Here is a 17665-nt window from a genome sequence, read left to right on the forward strand (position 1 = left end):
TAAAATACATGTACGGTCGACAGGGGATGGTTACTCCCCCTAGACACCCGATCCTACCTCTGATGTGTCCAGGAGTCGGTGTTTGCCTTATGAGATTGATCACTGTTCGCTATCTTCGCCTTTCATGTAAGAACTCTTGGTTAACAGACGACACGCGAATTCATGTTCACACCATTTGACGTATCCGAGTTATTTGCCATATTAAGTAATCGCGTAAAATAAGAAATCTATACAGTACTAGCAACTGGTATGGCTTAAGTCATGAGATATATATCTATGTGCTGGTAATTAATTTCTATGGTTCTAGTAAAAGATAATGGGACCACGTTTAATTTGTATGTTTCTAGGGTGGACATTGACACGCACATAACAATTAGTATACTAGTTTTAGCCATGACAACAACACACTGGTTAGTGGTTATTTATAAACCTCCACGTGTTGGAAATGTATAGTTCTCACATTGACATTAACACATTAATTCAGGGAAGGATCCAGAAAATTTTCAGGTGGTGATGATGGGGGGATAGTGGGTTGCAACCCAAGTTTGTACTTTTAACGCCCAATAAGCGGTAGGGGTGGGTTGGGGAACCCCCATAACCGCCTTCAAGATCCGCCACTGTATCGTAAAGTTTTTAACAAGGTCAGTGGGAGGTATTGGCTATTTTTATGGTTCTAGCAAAGACAAAGGTAACTCTTTTTTGTCACATAAATCCCCGATATAATTTGGAAAACTGTCTTACGACTGCCACTTGAATTTTGTAGACACCATTAAACACAATACCTTGGACTTACTGTAAACCAACTTTTATTCGCGACGATCGACTTCATTTCGCGATTTATCATTGATAAACTGGTTTGCAGTGACTAATTTTCACTACCGACAGTATCTTAAACAAGAAACATTAAAAGTTCGCGGCAAGAAATATTCGCGATGATTAGGTTCTCGGTAACCTCGCGAAAATTTCTCACACGCAAATAAAAGTTGGTTTACAGTATAAGCAACAACAATACAATATTCATTCTGGAACGAAAACCATTGCGATGTAGTTATATGCATGATTGTATATAAGGTTGTGCTGTGCGGTAGTTTACCCTCCAATCATTTTTTACATGATACCAGACTGGAGTCACTATAAACCAGGGATCAGGACGACTATATGGTAGGACTGGAATGAGAGAAGACTAACTTGTATAACGACAATATCTCAGTACTTCTGTTCTTGATAGCACGAGTATTTGACCTACCTGATAAACAAGAACACGATGTGAATATCGGGGCGACCCAGACTTGCGATTCACATTAGTTTGATATGGAGTTCAACGTAGGTCTCGTGTATTTCCTAAGACTAATTTTGAATGAAGAGCATTATCAATTTATGCACAGCTATATTCTTCTGAACAATAAAGGACTTGTTTGCTATTATGGGTTACATGCATTTTTAAAACTCGCTGTCGGCGTAGTGGATTGTACAGAAATTACACCCATGATTCCATTGTTTTCAAGACCATCATAATACTAAATAGACTTTTAGTCATTTTGTAATTCAACTTGTTTTTCATTAATATGGGATTTGTTTTTATTAGCCACTTGAGTGATAATGTTAATGAGAAAACAAACAGAGTCGGTCTGGATTTTCCCCGCACGGTTTTGTTGTGAATCAGAATATAATTATCTAATTTCTTACGCAACACCGACAAGTACAAACGCACCATTGTTTACAGAAATAAAACATTTTGCATTATACACGAAGGTGGATTGGTAAATAACAAAATAATTAAATTCACATAACATGTAATCAGAACACGTGTATCATGCTATGTTATGTAAAACACAGTTGTCATGGTTTTAACACTTAGTGCACGAGCAGAAGGGGACAGCACTGCTTGTCGAACTCCTGATCATTAGGGGCAGCCGATCTAGTTATGCTTGTGTTTATAGGAGATGAGGAATCTTTCTTTTTTTATTATTATTATCATTTATGATTCCATTTAATAACAAAGATATAGAAAAAGGTCTTTTAAAATTGTTGTAATCAATACGTTTCATTTTTATTCATTACTCAACAAATATTATGAATTTTCGGTTTTATGCAAAGTTTTTACAACAAGTACCCCCAGAAATGGCAGTTTGCACGTGTAAAACATAGAATCCATTCATTATGGGTTTCCAGATATTAATTAAATAAATGAGTTGATAATGATATACTCGACTGATAATTTTCTGATACTACTACACTAGGCTGAAGCTAGCAGCATTTCTGAATTTTATAGATATAGCAAGCACTGAAAACCAACAACACTCAACATTTAAAAAGTGTCGGATATAAATAATGGTAGATACGAGATCAAATAAGGATATTGATAAAACACTACAATGACCAGATACGAACAATATTGAATAATTGTCAAATTTTCGAAAACATGTTAATTTTGATGCAAAGCATCAAATTGGCCTATAAAATTTTGTATATTCTAAACTATTTCCAAGGAAACGCACGGAAGTTGTAATGTGAAATATTCTATTTAGAAATGGAAACGAAATTAAGAAACAATTTAATTTGAAAGCTCAATTTAAAAAAAAGCATAATTTATGTTCAAATATATAAACTTTTAAAAAGGTTTCACAGTTTATGAAATTAGAATGTTCGTGTGTCAATGTCTCCAATGCATCACCTTTTATATGATGTTTCATTCAACAAAGCACCCCACAGACATAGAAAGGAATAGCCGCCCAGAAAATAGTATGTTATGTATTGTGTTAAAATAACTTTCAGGAAGCCTGATAATTTACAAGTATAGGTGAGTGACCAAGTGAAACCTGCAAATCGATTCTTTAGGTGGGTGAAAGTTGGTCAGTATGGGTCAAAGTAGGTCAGAAATCCAACCATATTGACCCAATACCTGGTCTTGGATATGTTGTATTTATGGACAAGTCTTCTGTTCGTCGTCTAACATTCACACACACACACACACACATCACTACAGAAGACTGGGTGTAAGTTCCATGATAAGACACAGCTGGGAGAGGAATTAACTGATTGTAGACCAGAACTAGTTCGGTACTAATGCACTTACCAGAACTATTGAAGAAAAATAGCATAATGCAAGACCCTAAATCACAAATGTGTATCCGTATGAGGTAAATCTAAATGTTTTGATTGCAAAGGAAGTAACCAAAGACGCATTGGTTGCAAAGGAAGTAAACCTAGGCGTGTAAATTGCAAAGGAAGTGAACCTTAACGCGTTGAATACAAATGGAGTAAAAGTTCCGAGGGGATCCGGGTTAGAATAGGTCCTCAGTACCCCCTTGCTTGTCGTATTAGGCGACTAAATGGGGCGGTCCTTCGGATGGGGCCGCAAAAACCGAGATCCCGTGTCACAGCAGTTGTGGCACGATAAAGATCCCTCCCTGATCAAAAGCTATAAGCGCCTAGCGTAGGCCTAAATTTTGCAGCCCTTCACCGGCAATGGTGACGTCTCCAAATGAGTGAAAAATTATCGGGTGGGACGTTAAACAATCAATCAATCAAAGAAAGTATATCTAGGCGCGTTGATTGTAGAGGATTTAAACATAGACGTGTTGGTTGCAAAAGACTAAATCCTAAAAAAAATATTTATGCATCCACTTGCTAACTACACCTAAACTCAGTCATTAAAGAGTAAGTTGATTGAATTTTCTCTTTGTTATGACACAGTTTGACTTTGGCAGTCTAAGCCTCCGATTTCATTTTGAAGGACAGATCCCCTGTTCTTGCACGATTGTGTTCCGTTATCATGGGGGACGTTATGACTTCATGACGACAAAACAATCTTCTCCAGTTTACATAAGTAGGTTATCTTAGTCACAAGCATTGGTATTTAAGTATCCCATCTTCTGAATTATAAAACATTGGTCGGTTAGAACTCTCGAGGATGTTTTCTCTGCTTGCCCTTCTGGTTGTGGTCGGTGCTGTTTATGCACAGGTCCCTCAACCTTGCCGTAAGTAGAAAAGATTTGTAATCATTAACGACTCTTGCTCGAAACAAACTTTTTTTTAAAAATTATGAAAGTGAAATTTAATAATTTTTTGATTTTATATTGGAATTAAATACAATTTACGGTATGCAATCTAAGTTATTCCCATGATTTTCCAATTAGGTCCAAAACAGTGAGGGAAAGATATGGGGAGTTAATAAACATCGCAGAAAATTACAATTCCATTCTTTTTTAAAGGAATTTTATTTCTGTATTAAAACCAAAATAATGAATATCAACATTTTGTTTTTGTTTGTACCAGGTGTCTGAGATGAAATCAAATGTTTATTTATCATCAAGCAATTCTATTTACAAGATCGAGTGTCGGAGACGTTTGTCCTGCTCCAGAAAATATTTTGGGAAAACTACATCTATGTATTTTTATAATACGAAATCGTAAATCAACTATATCTATTCAGTTGCAAAAAGAATACTATGACTGTTAAATCTTTCTACTTCAGAATCCCCTCCTCAATGGGAATGCCGGGAAGTCAAAGTAAGTGTGAATAATTCTAATTCCGGTTCACATATATCTATTTCTCGAATATGAAAAAAGAAAGAAATGGAAAACTTCTATATCTATGCAACAGTGTTCAGTTTTTCCATTTGTTATATTTTGTCTCAGACTTCCTTTCTGACTGATTTCGTTATCAAGGTAGACCCCTCGCAGAAGTTTATGGAACGGCGTCGTCTTGTCTATGACGCCACGAACAGACGCGAAAGACGACTGGAGGAGATTGACCTTGGAAGCGACAGAAGTTTTTATGATGAACTCATTTTGTGGAATGAGGTATGAATTCGGAATACCATGCTGCTTTTTACAGTACTTAACAGTCCCTGATGATATATCCCAATTTATAGAACGAGTTAGAAGAGATAAACCACCGCACGTGGGATTTGGAACAGTAAAATTAAAATGATTTCTACCTATAGAAAATGATTTTGATCATTGTAAACGTCTTCAATATTTAGACATTTTACGTACAGTGCTAATTTTCTGTGGAAGAACATACAGTATTGTATTTTTCTGTGTAATATCTAGCGGTACAGATTCCTTGAACGGAGATCTTTTATAATTTCTTTAAGAACAAGATGTACCGTGTAGACCTTAAAACCAGAAAGTGCAACGTCACCGTCCCCTACCGACCTTTCTTCCAACGTGGTACCTTCCCAGGTGAAAAGTTTGAATTCGAGGCCGTGATCGGTGGTGCTGGTCTTCCCAATGAACAAGTTACCGTTCAGCGGTTCTCCATGAACACTACAGGAGGTAGGTCAAAGTTCAGGACAACTACAGTAGATGGCCTACTCAAGACTATTTAAAAGGACTAGATATCTATAGAATGATGTGAGATAATGCTCAGTCATTATCAGTCTTTCGAAGAGTCTTATTTCCAGAAATAGACATTAAGATGTCATGTGATGTACTTTTTAAAAATATTTGAGTTTGCTTAAGATACCCGTGTATCTCCATTTTACAAAATGGATGATGTTAGTTACATGGTAGCCAAATCATTGGGAAGAAGAATGATATACCAAAATAAATGTAATTTGTCTTATCAACTTTCTTCCAAAGATTCTTTTGGGGGGTTATTTTGCTCAAATTTTCTCTTTAATCACAAGCAGTATTTCAATTAAAATCATCATCAATTTAATATCAATGTAAATCAATCTGTTTCAGAGGCCCGTGTGTCCCTGGTGACGTCCCCTGACTGTGTACCCGTTCAGAACATTCATATCACACAAAAATACGGATTCGAAGATTCCACGTAAGAACTAATGTTTTATTTTTCTGTCGGGATACAAGACGAAACATCCGCTAGAATGGGTAACATGACGAGTATACGTCACTTACTCCGATATCATTTTTTAAGGCCAACTGTTCACATTTGTGGAAATTAATGATGCAATTCATTATGACCTGACGTTTCTTTCAAAAAATAAAGAAGTATATTAAAGGGTCTTATCGTAATTATTCACGTTTCTCTACTTTTTGTTTACAAATTTATGATTACATTTAGCAAGTGCACTTTTCTCTTTTCAGTTATTACGATTTAAAAGTGGGAATCAGCGATCCAATGGCGTTCCTTCCTCCCAAAGAATGCGAGGGCTAAGTCTAAATAGTTATATATTTTTATACCAAAAAGAAAAAAATAGTTGAAAAATCTTTCATGTTTTGTTCTATCTTATCGGGAAATAAAACAAACATAAAATGATTAAAAAAAAACCAACAACCAACAACACTAAAACAATACAGATCTTGGGTACTGTTATATTTACCCAGAAATACACTATTTGGAGTTTACCTGATCAAGTTATAGGGTTCACGGCGGATGTGACCGGTTGATAGGGGATGCTTATTCCTCCTAGGCAGTTGATCCCAGCCCTTGTGTATCCAAATGTCCGTGTCTGCCCAACTCCCTATTTTGTATTCCTTATAGCAGTTATGAGATTGATCACTGTTTTTTATTCACCTTTTTAGAACATTTCTTCCACATCCTGAAAATCAATTATTTTTATGACAAATAAACACTGCAGTCAACGCAACGCTTGGTCCGAAATGTAAAAACAATGACTGGGAATTTATGAAGCTTTTTGTCCCCATGTTGTGGCCCCAACCTAGCCCCAAAGAATCACATCATAACCGAACTTGAATTCACGCAACATGAGGATGCCTCAGTACCTATACGATTTGCACTTGAACTACCTGAAAGTGCTTGCATATTAATGACTAATCATAGCCCTGCTGTGTTTTGAATAAAAGATTTTTAAAGGTGTTTCCCAGTGTATTCTCATGCAAAACTTTGATCTCATATTGCAGCCCCACCCGACCCTCGGGGACAACAATTTGAGCAAACTTGAATCTGCACAAGGATGTTTATGTATTTAAAATATGACCAATCAGGCAACTGCTTTTCTGAAAAAAATAATTATTCTCCTATAATTTCCAGTGATAATTTTTATCTCGTTTTATGGCCGCACCCTATAACCAAGGGTCATGATTTGAACAAACTTCAATCTACACCATGTCAGGAAGTTGTCATGTAATTTCAACTTACCGGGGGGGGGGGGGGGGTGGTATTTGACTCAGTGGTTCTTGAAAAGATTTTTTAATGACACCACCCAATTTTGCTTTTTTTTTTAATTATCCCCCCTTTAAAAGGAACATGGCCCTTCATTTGAACAAACTTGAATTGTCGTCACCCAAGGATGATTTGTGGTAAGTTTAATTGAAACTGACCCTGTGTTTCTAGAGAAAAAGATGAAAATGTGGAAAAAAGGTTTACAAACACACAGATCAGAAACATTCATCTGAGCTTTCAGCTCAGGTAAGCTAACAAGGTAGAAAAAAACCCACGTTGGTACCAGAACAAAGGTTCTGTCAAAGGAATGCATGTATGAAATATGATATCCCTATCACTTACTATTGAAACGTTATAGCAAGGTTAAAGTTCAAACTCCGAGGTCTAGGACACAAGGTGAAACATCATGGTATCAAATGAAAGAACCCGCCACAAGAAATCAATTATTCAAAATAGGAATGTCACAACTTAAACATTTTAGGAGATATTGCCTATACTATTCTTTCTTAAAGCAGGTCAAATGTACAAGGTCAAAGACTTTGGTACCAAAGAAAAGTTCTTGTCACAAGAAATGCATGTATAATCTATGCGAGTCATATCACCCACAAATCAAGAGTTATAAGTAAGGTTAAAGTTTGGGACAAGGTTTTGAAAGAGGGTTAAACTCCACGTTCACAATGTGAAAGACCATGATGTGAAATGAAAGGTCATAAAAGTTTTGCCTTAAATAGTCCAGAAGATATTGATTAGGTTATGTCTTCTTTAAAGTAGATCAAAGTCAATTTAACAAGGTTAAAAACTTTAGTTTAAAGTTTACAACATGTTCATCCTATTTAACTTTAGCACCAAAGAAAGGGTTTTGTCTCAAGAGATGCAAACATGAGAGCCCTTGCATTCATCATTCAATTAACATTTCAGACAGACAGACAGACGATGCAAACAATATATCCACCCACTCTCCTAGTTTACATTTTTTGCTGCTCTTTCAATCAGTTTATTTCCGTATAAAGCTTTGGTCCCACCTTACGCCGGAGTAGCCCCTGAACTGAAAAGTAATCTTTAATTTGAACTATCTGAAGAAGCTTGCATATCATTATGACTAATCATGAACCTGTTGTTGGTGAGATGAAGATTTTTAAAGATATTCCCCATATATCCCTATGTAGATTTTTAAAGATATTCCCCATTTATCCCTATGTAAAACTTTGATCCTCAACTGTGGCCCAAGCTACCCCCGAGGGTAATGATTTGAAAAGGCTTGACTGTATACTACCTGGTGTTGCTTGTATATTGATATGACTAAGCATGGCCCTGTTTTTGAGAAGAAGATTGTTTCCTATATATTTTCATGTAAAAAAAGAAGACCCCCTATTCTTCGTCGTACTTACAGATACCACAATTTGACTCCGAACTACCTGGGGATACTTGCATATTAAAATAGGCCTAATCATGAAGATTTTTTTTTAATTAAATGTAAACTTCAACAAATGGTTCTCGAGAAGATTTTTGAATGACCCACCCTACTTTTGTCTTTCCTTGATTATCCCCTCTTTAAAAGAAGCATGGACCTTCTTTTGAACAAACGTGAATCCCGTTTACTCAAGGATACAGTGTATATATATATATATGCCAGCTTTGATTGAAATTGGCTCAATTGTTCTGGAGAAGATGGAAATGTGAAACGTTTACGGACCTACAGACTGACCTACAGACGGACGGACAGACGACCTGCTCAGGTAAGCTAAAACAGTAACAATGAAGTAAATATAAGGAAGCGTTGGGATGATTTTAGTACCTCACTCACTCAAAAATAAAAAGACATTGGAAAATTCAATGTAAAATCTAAGGTAGGTAACTGCGTTTACAAAAAAGCACTGACTTCTTGATAAATGTTACATAAACCTTTTCTATGCATTAATTGGTATTATTTACAACTGGAAATATAGCCGAACACGCAAAGAGAGGTAACTCTAAATGCACTGAACTTTAGAGAACTTCTAACTTATATATCTTTGTAGGCCTACATCATGTACCATCGTGTGAATGGTGCGAGTGAAATAGTGAATTTTGTATGGAGAGAGAGAGAGAGAGAGAGAGAGAGAGAGAGATCCTTACTCTTTGGATTTTACACCAAACATTTATGTTACACTAAGACGTGACTGTTTGAAATTTCTCTCTCAAAAAGAAAGTAGTGGGATTGTGATTCATTTAAATCCGCTAACTGCGCGCGCATCTGCTAAATATACCTGTATTGATGTATATACATATATATACATGTATGCACAATCGGAAGCAAATTAAAAAGAGTAGGCTACCTAGTAATCGTTGATTAAAGGCAACCATACCACATTGTTACTTTTATGAATAAAGTATTATTAATATCGTAAATGACAGTCTTAACAATTAAATTAATATTAATCTATCATATATTATAAACTGTCCGCCGGTAAGAGAGAGACCAATGAAGTTAAATTCATGACGTCACACCGTCGGTTCCGGTTTATTTCATCAGCAGCATTGTAAACATGACAAGTCACGAACAGTTAAGTTTGGAGCCGTATATATTTGAGCCCGTTCTTTCACAAGAAGAAATTAAGAAAAGAAGCCTTCAGTCGAGTCGCAGACCAGGCAGACGGTACACGTTTCTTCATACAAATGTCTCGAACCTCAACTTGTCTTTCCGCAAATGATGGCTCCACAGTTTGCATAGTGTTTTATTTTCAGATGACTTGGTTGGGTCAGGGATTTTGAAAAAAAACAACAACAAACTTTTTTCACATATCCCCTTCGCATTAGTGTAATCAACTGCTTGACAAAAAGGCATCAACTATTTTATTCCTAAAATTTACCACATACATACTACCCATAGCAGTGGCGGATTTAAGGGGGGGGGGTGCAACCGGCGTGCGCCCCCTAAAATTTTCAAATATACTAAACGATAAAAGAAGCAATATTTTCTTCGACTCCTGGAGAAATAAATGACAAAATCTTTTGATTTCGAGTTCCTCCGGAACACCCGGGATTTTTCGTATTTAGCCACACCGGTCACGTGATATGAGCAAAATGTTCCACAGGGGTACTTCCGGTTAATTTTGTTTACACTGGTAACAAAATTGTTTTTGACAAAATATAGATTTTGCGGCACAAACTGTCGCAAATCAGATAAAGGATAGCAAGGGATATATATTTACTTGGGAAGATGTCAAAGTTTACCTTTTCCCAAACCCGGGAAAAGCGTTCACGCAGAGGAAACGATGGCGTCATTTGTGTAGAAAACCACGAGCAGCCGAAATTGAGTGCGATTATTACATTCCGTGAAAGCTGAACCAACAAAGAAACATCATTGTTCTAGCCAGTTTCCTTATATTAACTTTTAGGAAAACCAAGAGGTTTGTACTGACTCTTAAAAATGTAATATAGACTGTGCAAAATCTTGTCAATCTTAAGAATAGGTATACTTGTACCCTCATCCACATCTGAGCAGTGTATGTATTTTACAACGGTGTTCATAAATTGCAAAATTTTGAATTATATCAAAGAACATTGATCTTTTCTCCAACTTTTAATACCAATCAAGCACAGGCAATATGCATCGCTTGGGGTACTCTTTAATAGTAAATTCGAACACAAGTGATGCATATTGCCTGTGCAATCAAGGTACTTTGCATGTACATGTACATCAGATATGTACATTTCCACTCAAACCACTTATATACAAGAATGGAACCAGCTGAACATGAGCCAGGTTATATATTATGTATTTGCTCTCCTACCCCTTTGATTCAGTACTGTGTAAGGAAATATACTATTGAGTATATATATATTTTAAAAAGAATAACAAAGAACAACAATTTTCATTCATATTTCATTCAACATAAGAAGTCTAGAATGTTTTACAAATCTTTATTAATTTTAAAGTTAACATTCATGCACTCTTACATTAAAAGTTTTTGAGTCGATTTTTCATGCAATTTCCTCTACATTTTCCACCCTCGTAAAGTATATAAATTTACACTCCGAATTTTGTCATGCACATGCACAACATGATACATAAAACGACTGACCTGTTTAAAAGATGTGCCTTAATTATTATTTATTTATATCTTTAAAAACATGTAAAAGTAGCTACTTTAAGTAGCTTTAAATACCTAGGTAGCTATTAATAGCTACGTAGGTAGAAATAGTCTTTGGAATGGACCTGGTTATATATGTTACATTTTTATGCCCATTTTGGCCCTGATTTGGTAACGTAAAATTCTATTTCACATAGGCCCTAGACTGTACTGGACCCGAGTGGACCTAATGCCTGCTTTATGAAGCAGTGCACATTGTGTTTTGTATATATATAAAATGTCGTCATAATTTTCATTTTACCTGTTTGACAGGTTTCAGTGAGTCTAATACGTTCTTTTCCTTTACCCCTCCGGTTACTAGACAGCTGGGCCTTGTGTGAGTTACACGACATGCATCGTCTTCTTCTGTTCTTGACGAAGTCTTTCGTTGTATTTCGTAGATCAATAGTAGCTTATCAAACGCTCATAAACAAATATGTACCGCATACACCCCAAGCTATTAAATTTGTATTTCAATTTCATGATGATCGACAAAATTAAGCCTAGGCCTAATACACGAAGTGTCGACTGTTGGTAAACAACGATAAACCGGAAGTAACCCTGTGGAACATTTTTGACGCGGCGTGACTAAACACAGAATAAACACTGTGTTCCGGAGTAACTCGAAACACGGCTAATGTACTTTATTGATAGAACTTAATTTTTTCCAAAAACCCTTAAAATTTGCGTTATTTTATATCTTATAAAAATGATAGAAGATAGTACAAATGTCTAAATTGGAGACATATTTCAAGCCCTATAAAATGAATCTCACTATTCGCAACTTTAGGACTAGGCTATTGCGCATGCGCTGAATATTGACAACAAAGATCTAGCTCGAATTTGTTCAGTTTTGTAAACAAAAGACCAATCGACGTGTGTCAGAGCATCAGTACGTATTACAAACAGAAAACGATTTGCTTTACACAAATATTATAATGTACAACACTCGTAAGGTTACTGAGAATAAATTTACACCAACGCCTAATGATAAGCATATAATTTCTTGATGTATTACGAACACACAATGCTCATAATGTTTATATATGGATTAAACTATTGAGAATGCTAGTAAAATATTTCACGTTTGAATAGGTTTTAAAACAATGATGATGTTTCTCAGAACACATTGGGGAACTCGGTGCAGTGGCAAGGGGGGGGGGGGGGGGGGGGGGGGGGGCAGGTTACTACAGGAGCCCACATGGTTAGCTGTTCAGAGAAAAGTGCATCACAATGACACACTACTGGGTACATACACAATTCTTTAAAGAAATCTCAATAGCCTGTACTCTTTACCTATAGTTTTATACTCATCTGTTCAACAATGACTTTATTCAATTCAATTCAATTCTTTATTGGCACTAAAGCACATTATATAAGAATGTGTTGTTAGCCATACATAGATACACATATATATTGATACATTACAAAATATCAAACTGTTGAAAACTTATTTCTAACATTAAAACAGTCTCTGATGTATAGACAGGTTTGTTTTGTAGATACAAGGTTATGTGGATTTAGTAAACAAAATAAGGTATTAATATCTAGTAGTTTTGAATGCATTTTTCTAATATGTTCATACACAGGACAATCAAGTAAAAAATGTTTTTCATCTTCAACAATAGTTTGACAATGAAAACAAAATCTATTTTCTCTAGGAATGACAGGATTACAATATCGACCTGTTTCTACATACAACTTATGTGCACTTATTCTTAATTTGGTAAGATAAGAAACTAAATTCTTAGGAAGTGGAAGACATAAATATGGTTGGATTTCTAGTTTCATAACATCATGGTTGAATAATGTACTATAAAATGAGAGCTTACCACTTTGAGTGTTGTTAATATGTTGAAGTTCAGAAAAGAATTTATTTTCAAAGATTTTTTTAAGTTTAGGAATAAACATTTTACATTCAGTGTCAACATTAACATTTAACATCTTTTGTATTGATTTTATACAAGTTTGCCAGCATTTTTTATTTTCACTAGCCAAGTGTACATCTTCCAAGTAAGCATTCCTTAGTAAAACATTGTGATTATCATTAGATTTTGCTAAATTTTCCAATCTAGAATAGTATTTAATAGCAAGCTGGTATATTTTGGCATGAATAGGGAGAACACCTAATTCCATTTTTGTTGCCAAGTTTGATGCTTTATTATGTACACCTAAGATGTTTTTCAAGATAAAATTCTGAATTTTTTCAAAAGGAGTTTTATCAAAATTATTGGGGTTTGCATTAAAGTCAGAGATCCAAATTTCTGAGGAGTATGTTAAAATTGGGACAATAATTGATTTATATAGTTTTAACCACAAGTTTGGTGAGAGATCAGAACCAAAAGGTAGTTTACGCTTCAAGGCAAAGTAAGCTTTTCTGGCTCTAGCAGCAAGATCCTCACAGGCATGTTTTAAATTGCCATTTGATTGTAAAATTATACCAAGATATTTGTACTTATCAGTTACATCTATAGTAGAATTGTTATAATAAAATCCATAATTGATATTGTTCAGTAAGAAAACATTGACAGATTAAGATGTATTATTGAACTACATCTTGCAAATTCAGTTTCAGTATTCTATGGATTTAAAATGAACCTTCTAAGTAAACATGATTTTTAATGTCAGATCATTCTAGGGATTAGCACATGCATCTAGGATATATAGCAAGAAAAAATGTGTCTGGAGGAATGGAAGAAATTCACACAATGATTTCATTACATAATTATGCTAAAAATTAGTCTAAAACTTATGTCTTTTATTATTACAAATTATAGAATGTCATAGAATAGAATTATTTCTAATCCAGAGCCCCAACAGGGCATCAGATGTTACACACATAAGGGAACAAGCCACCCATGGGCCACATCACTCACCTGAGTCACCTTGGCCCATATCTGAAGACTTTCCATATATATTTGCATGTAAAACCTTAGTCCCTATTGTGGCCTCAACCTACCCCTGGAGGCCATACTTTACACGAAGTTGAATCTGCACTATGTCAGAAAGCTTTCATTTAAATGTCAATTTCTTTGGCCCAATTGGTCTAGAGAAGATTTTTAAAGTTTTTCCTTATATATTTCTATGTTAAAATTTGATCCCCTATTGTGACCGCATCATACCCCCGGGGGCCATGATTTTAACAAACTTGAATTTGTGCTATGCCTGGAAGCTTTCATGTAAATTTCAGTTTTTCTAGCTCAGTGGTTCTTGAGAAGAAGATTTTTAAATGACCCCACCCTATTTTAGCATTTTTATGATTATCTTCCCTTTGACAGGAACATGGCCCTTCATTTGAACAAATTTGAAAGCCCTTCACCCAAGAATACTTTTTGTCAAGTTTGGTTGAAATTAGCCCATTGGTTCTGAAGAAGAAATAAAAAATGTAAAAAGTTTACAGACAGACAACGGACAACAGGCGATCAGAAAAGCTCACTTGAGCTTTCAGCTCAGGTGAGCTGAAAAACTCAAAAGACAGAGTTAACATGAATTGAAACAAGACAGAATTTCTTTGGACAAGAAGGAAGGAGTCACTGCACCTCATATACTTATAGTTCAAGTAAACAATTCACAACTATAGTAGATGACTCATAATCATGCAAACATTTTGCCACCTTGCTCCCTCGAAGTAAAGAAGTTTTTCAAAGATATAACGTATTTTCAATATATGACCAATTTGGCTCCACTTGGGGTCCTAAACCTAGGGTTTATAAATTTCACAATTTTGGTAGAGGGCTCATTTCTTACCACAATCATGCCCCCAGGGAGGCAGGGTCAATGATATTCCCAATTTTTGTTCCCCTTTATCCATATATACTTCATACCAAAATTGGTTAGAACTGGTTCAAGTGTTCAAAAGAAGAAGCTTCAAATGTTAAATGTTTATGACCAGTGAAGACATGTAGCAAAAGGTCTCTTAAGCGATTCAAGTGACTCCGTAACGACAAAGCCAGAGTGATTTCTCTAGGGCACCTGCCATGTGATGGGGACCTAATAGTACTTAAATTTTTATACCAATGAATAAGAATGAATACCAGTAGTTTACTTTATAATAATAATAATGAGTTTATTCACCAATCAAGGGCACGTACAGTTTAACTAGTAATTAATTATAACAATATAAATAAATAACAATCATTCAGATCTACTACTACTTTGCACACATCTATGATTATATATGAAATACTGATTTCAGACTGAATTTAAACTAACATAATGAAATATACAATAGAATAACCAAACTGCTTCACACATCTAAGGACAGTGCCAGTTTCAGAGACAGTGGATAATGATAATGTTGTGTGAATACATGTGAAGTTGTAATCAATATCAGTATAAGAGTTTAGAAAATACAGTATGCAAGTATAATACACATGTACATGCAGGATCCAGTTGTTCTAAATGTTTTATGTCTAAAGCCGGAAGGTTTAAGTAATTATATAAATGAAAATAATTGTGCTATATAATTAAAAAAAAAAAATTTAAAAAGTTGAAGAAAGCATGATTTGTTGACTTGATTACAGGGTGTACCAAGGGACAGAGCCTGTTAACAGTCTGGTTATAAATCATTTGCCAGACTATTGGTTTGGTACTCCCAATAACCAAGACAGTTTACAAGTGTAATACACATGTACATGCAGGATCCAGTTGTTCTGAATGTTTTATATGATATTTATTAAAAATAAAAGAAATTTCTGCCGAATGTATTCTCCTTGATGTACTTTTCACTGAACATGTGCAACCTTTAACTCTGTCCATGCTGACTGGTATGCAATAGTAACTGTTTACTACATCTGTAAAATGAATACATGTGTTAATCTTCTCAAAACATCCATTAATCTTGAGAAAATATTACGCTTTTATTTCACAAAACCCAACAAATTTCCTTGCAGGAGTTGATGCATCAATTTGGTACATATGACGTCTTTTCAGGAACCTTATCTCTGTAAAGGAAATTTGGTCTTGTTAATTTTGTGTACAATTTTCATTTTAACAAATTCATAGTTAATGATATTAAACAATAAAACTAATTTTGCAAATATTGCAAAATCCATATGGCATAGTAGAGATAATATTTATGAGAACTTCATTGGCAATAATCAAGTTCATTACATTTTAATATTAAGGTGTTTTAAATAAATTCCCTTTAAAGTGATTTAAATAGCTTTTATTGATCTACAGAATTGACCAACTCTGTAATGTATATAAGTTATGTAATGCATAGAAATCTTGTGGTTTTCTACACCCTATCATAATTGAAAAGTGAGTCTGTATGAAAATCACAAGGCTACACAGCCCTACCAAGTTTCATGGTAAATGAATCTGATGACTATGTATGTCAGTTTGTCTCCCTGGGCCTCATCAGTCAGAGAAGAGATCAAACTGAGACACCAAAATTGTCGAGGATAATCTCTGATACCTTCCTGGTTTCCAATATACATTTAAATGCATGTATGTTTTTACAAGTTTTATTTTTACATTTCTCAAAATTCACATGTTTAAACATTAAAACATTCAAGAAACCAGGAAAGTTTCGGCCCATTTTGAACTGAAATTCTGCAGCAATGAAACAAATCACATTGACTTTGTGAAATCTTTTGGCATCACAGGAAGGTGGAACTACGTTAGTAGAATACTAATAATCAACAAATAATCTGACTGTACTGTTGTCTGTCTAATCATGAATTCATTGACAATTCTGCAATGAGACACTGGCATAGAGCTGCCGGATAAGATCATCTGCCATTGTGAGTCTACTACTGGACTGACTTGGTGCCTGTTACAGTTGTCAATCAGTTAAAAAATTGAAATTTAATAGCACATACTGCTAGAATGGTCTCCTTGAAATCTTTTAAGCAATAAACATTTACATTGATAGACAGGCAGTACACAAATACCTACAATAAAACAAACTGAAAAATTTTAACTGAAACAAACTGTTAGATGAAAACTGAACATGATTGAACTACAGAAAATGTTTTTCATATACCCTTCCCCATTGTCTATAGTCTATTTAAGACATTATCCATACTTGCATTATGCATGACATTGAAAGGAATAGACATGCATGTACATGTATATCTGATAATAAAATGGAATACCCATCTTATTTATCATCTTTAAGTTCCAGTTTTGTTTTGTCCACCTTGTCAAATTTCCTACATGCAGAATGGTAAAAATTTCAGCAACAATTACTTTTGAATCCTTATGATAATGGTTCTCTCTAATTGTCTGATGGTGATGTTTCAGTCACTCCTTCAGAATGCCCACCCCTACCCCCATCCAAATCAAATGAATTCTAGAATTTGAGTTTCCAAAGTCATGTTCAAGAGTCACAACTTTATTATCCTGATCACCACCAACAGTTACTAATAAATTGATCCCAAAATGTCTAGACATTGCCAAAACTGATTCCTGCCCTGCAAAAGTGCCTCACTGCCTAAGATTATTCAGTACC

At 35.0% G+C, this 17665-nt stretch overlaps 1 protein-coding gene and 2 long non-coding RNA genes across 4 annotated transcripts in view; 1 reads left to right on the forward strand and 2 right to left on the reverse strand.

The window, feature by feature from the left end:
- Positions 1 to 1373: 1373 nt before the first annotated feature.
- On the reverse strand, positions 1374 to 9315 carry LOC130054840 (uncharacterized). Its single transcript, XR_008803171.1, has 2 exons — positions 9212 to 9315; positions 1374 to 6512 (listed from the first exon to the last, which is right to left on the reverse strand). It is a non-coding gene; the product is annotated as an uncharacterized LOC130054840 (long non-coding RNA).
- An 829-nt stretch (positions 9316 to 10144) lies between these two features.
- The window catches only part of LOC125650348 (uncharacterized), a 31660-nt gene continuing 24139 nt past the window's right edge, over positions 10145 to 17665 (forward strand). The window contains exon 1 of the mRNA XM_048878566.2: positions 10145 to 10485. The gene's annotated coding sequence lies outside the window, so the exon portion shown is untranslated. The remainder of the gene's footprint in view (positions 10486 to 17665) is intronic.
- The window catches only part of LOC125650350 (uncharacterized), a 7255-nt gene continuing 4838 nt past the window's right edge, over positions 15249 to 17665 (reverse strand). For both annotated transcript variants that reach the window (XR_008803174.1, XR_008803173.1), the window contains exon 3: positions 15249 to 17665. This exon is cut by the window's right edge and continues 283 nt beyond it. This is a non-coding gene — a long non-coding RNA (uncharacterized LOC125650350).

Source organism: Ostrea edulis, chromosome 5 (assembly GCF_947568905.1).
Source record: "Ostrea edulis chromosome 5, xbOstEdul1.1, whole genome shotgun sequence".
NCBI classification, from domain to species: domain Eukaryota; kingdom Metazoa; phylum Mollusca; class Bivalvia; order Ostreida; family Ostreidae; genus Ostrea; species Ostrea edulis.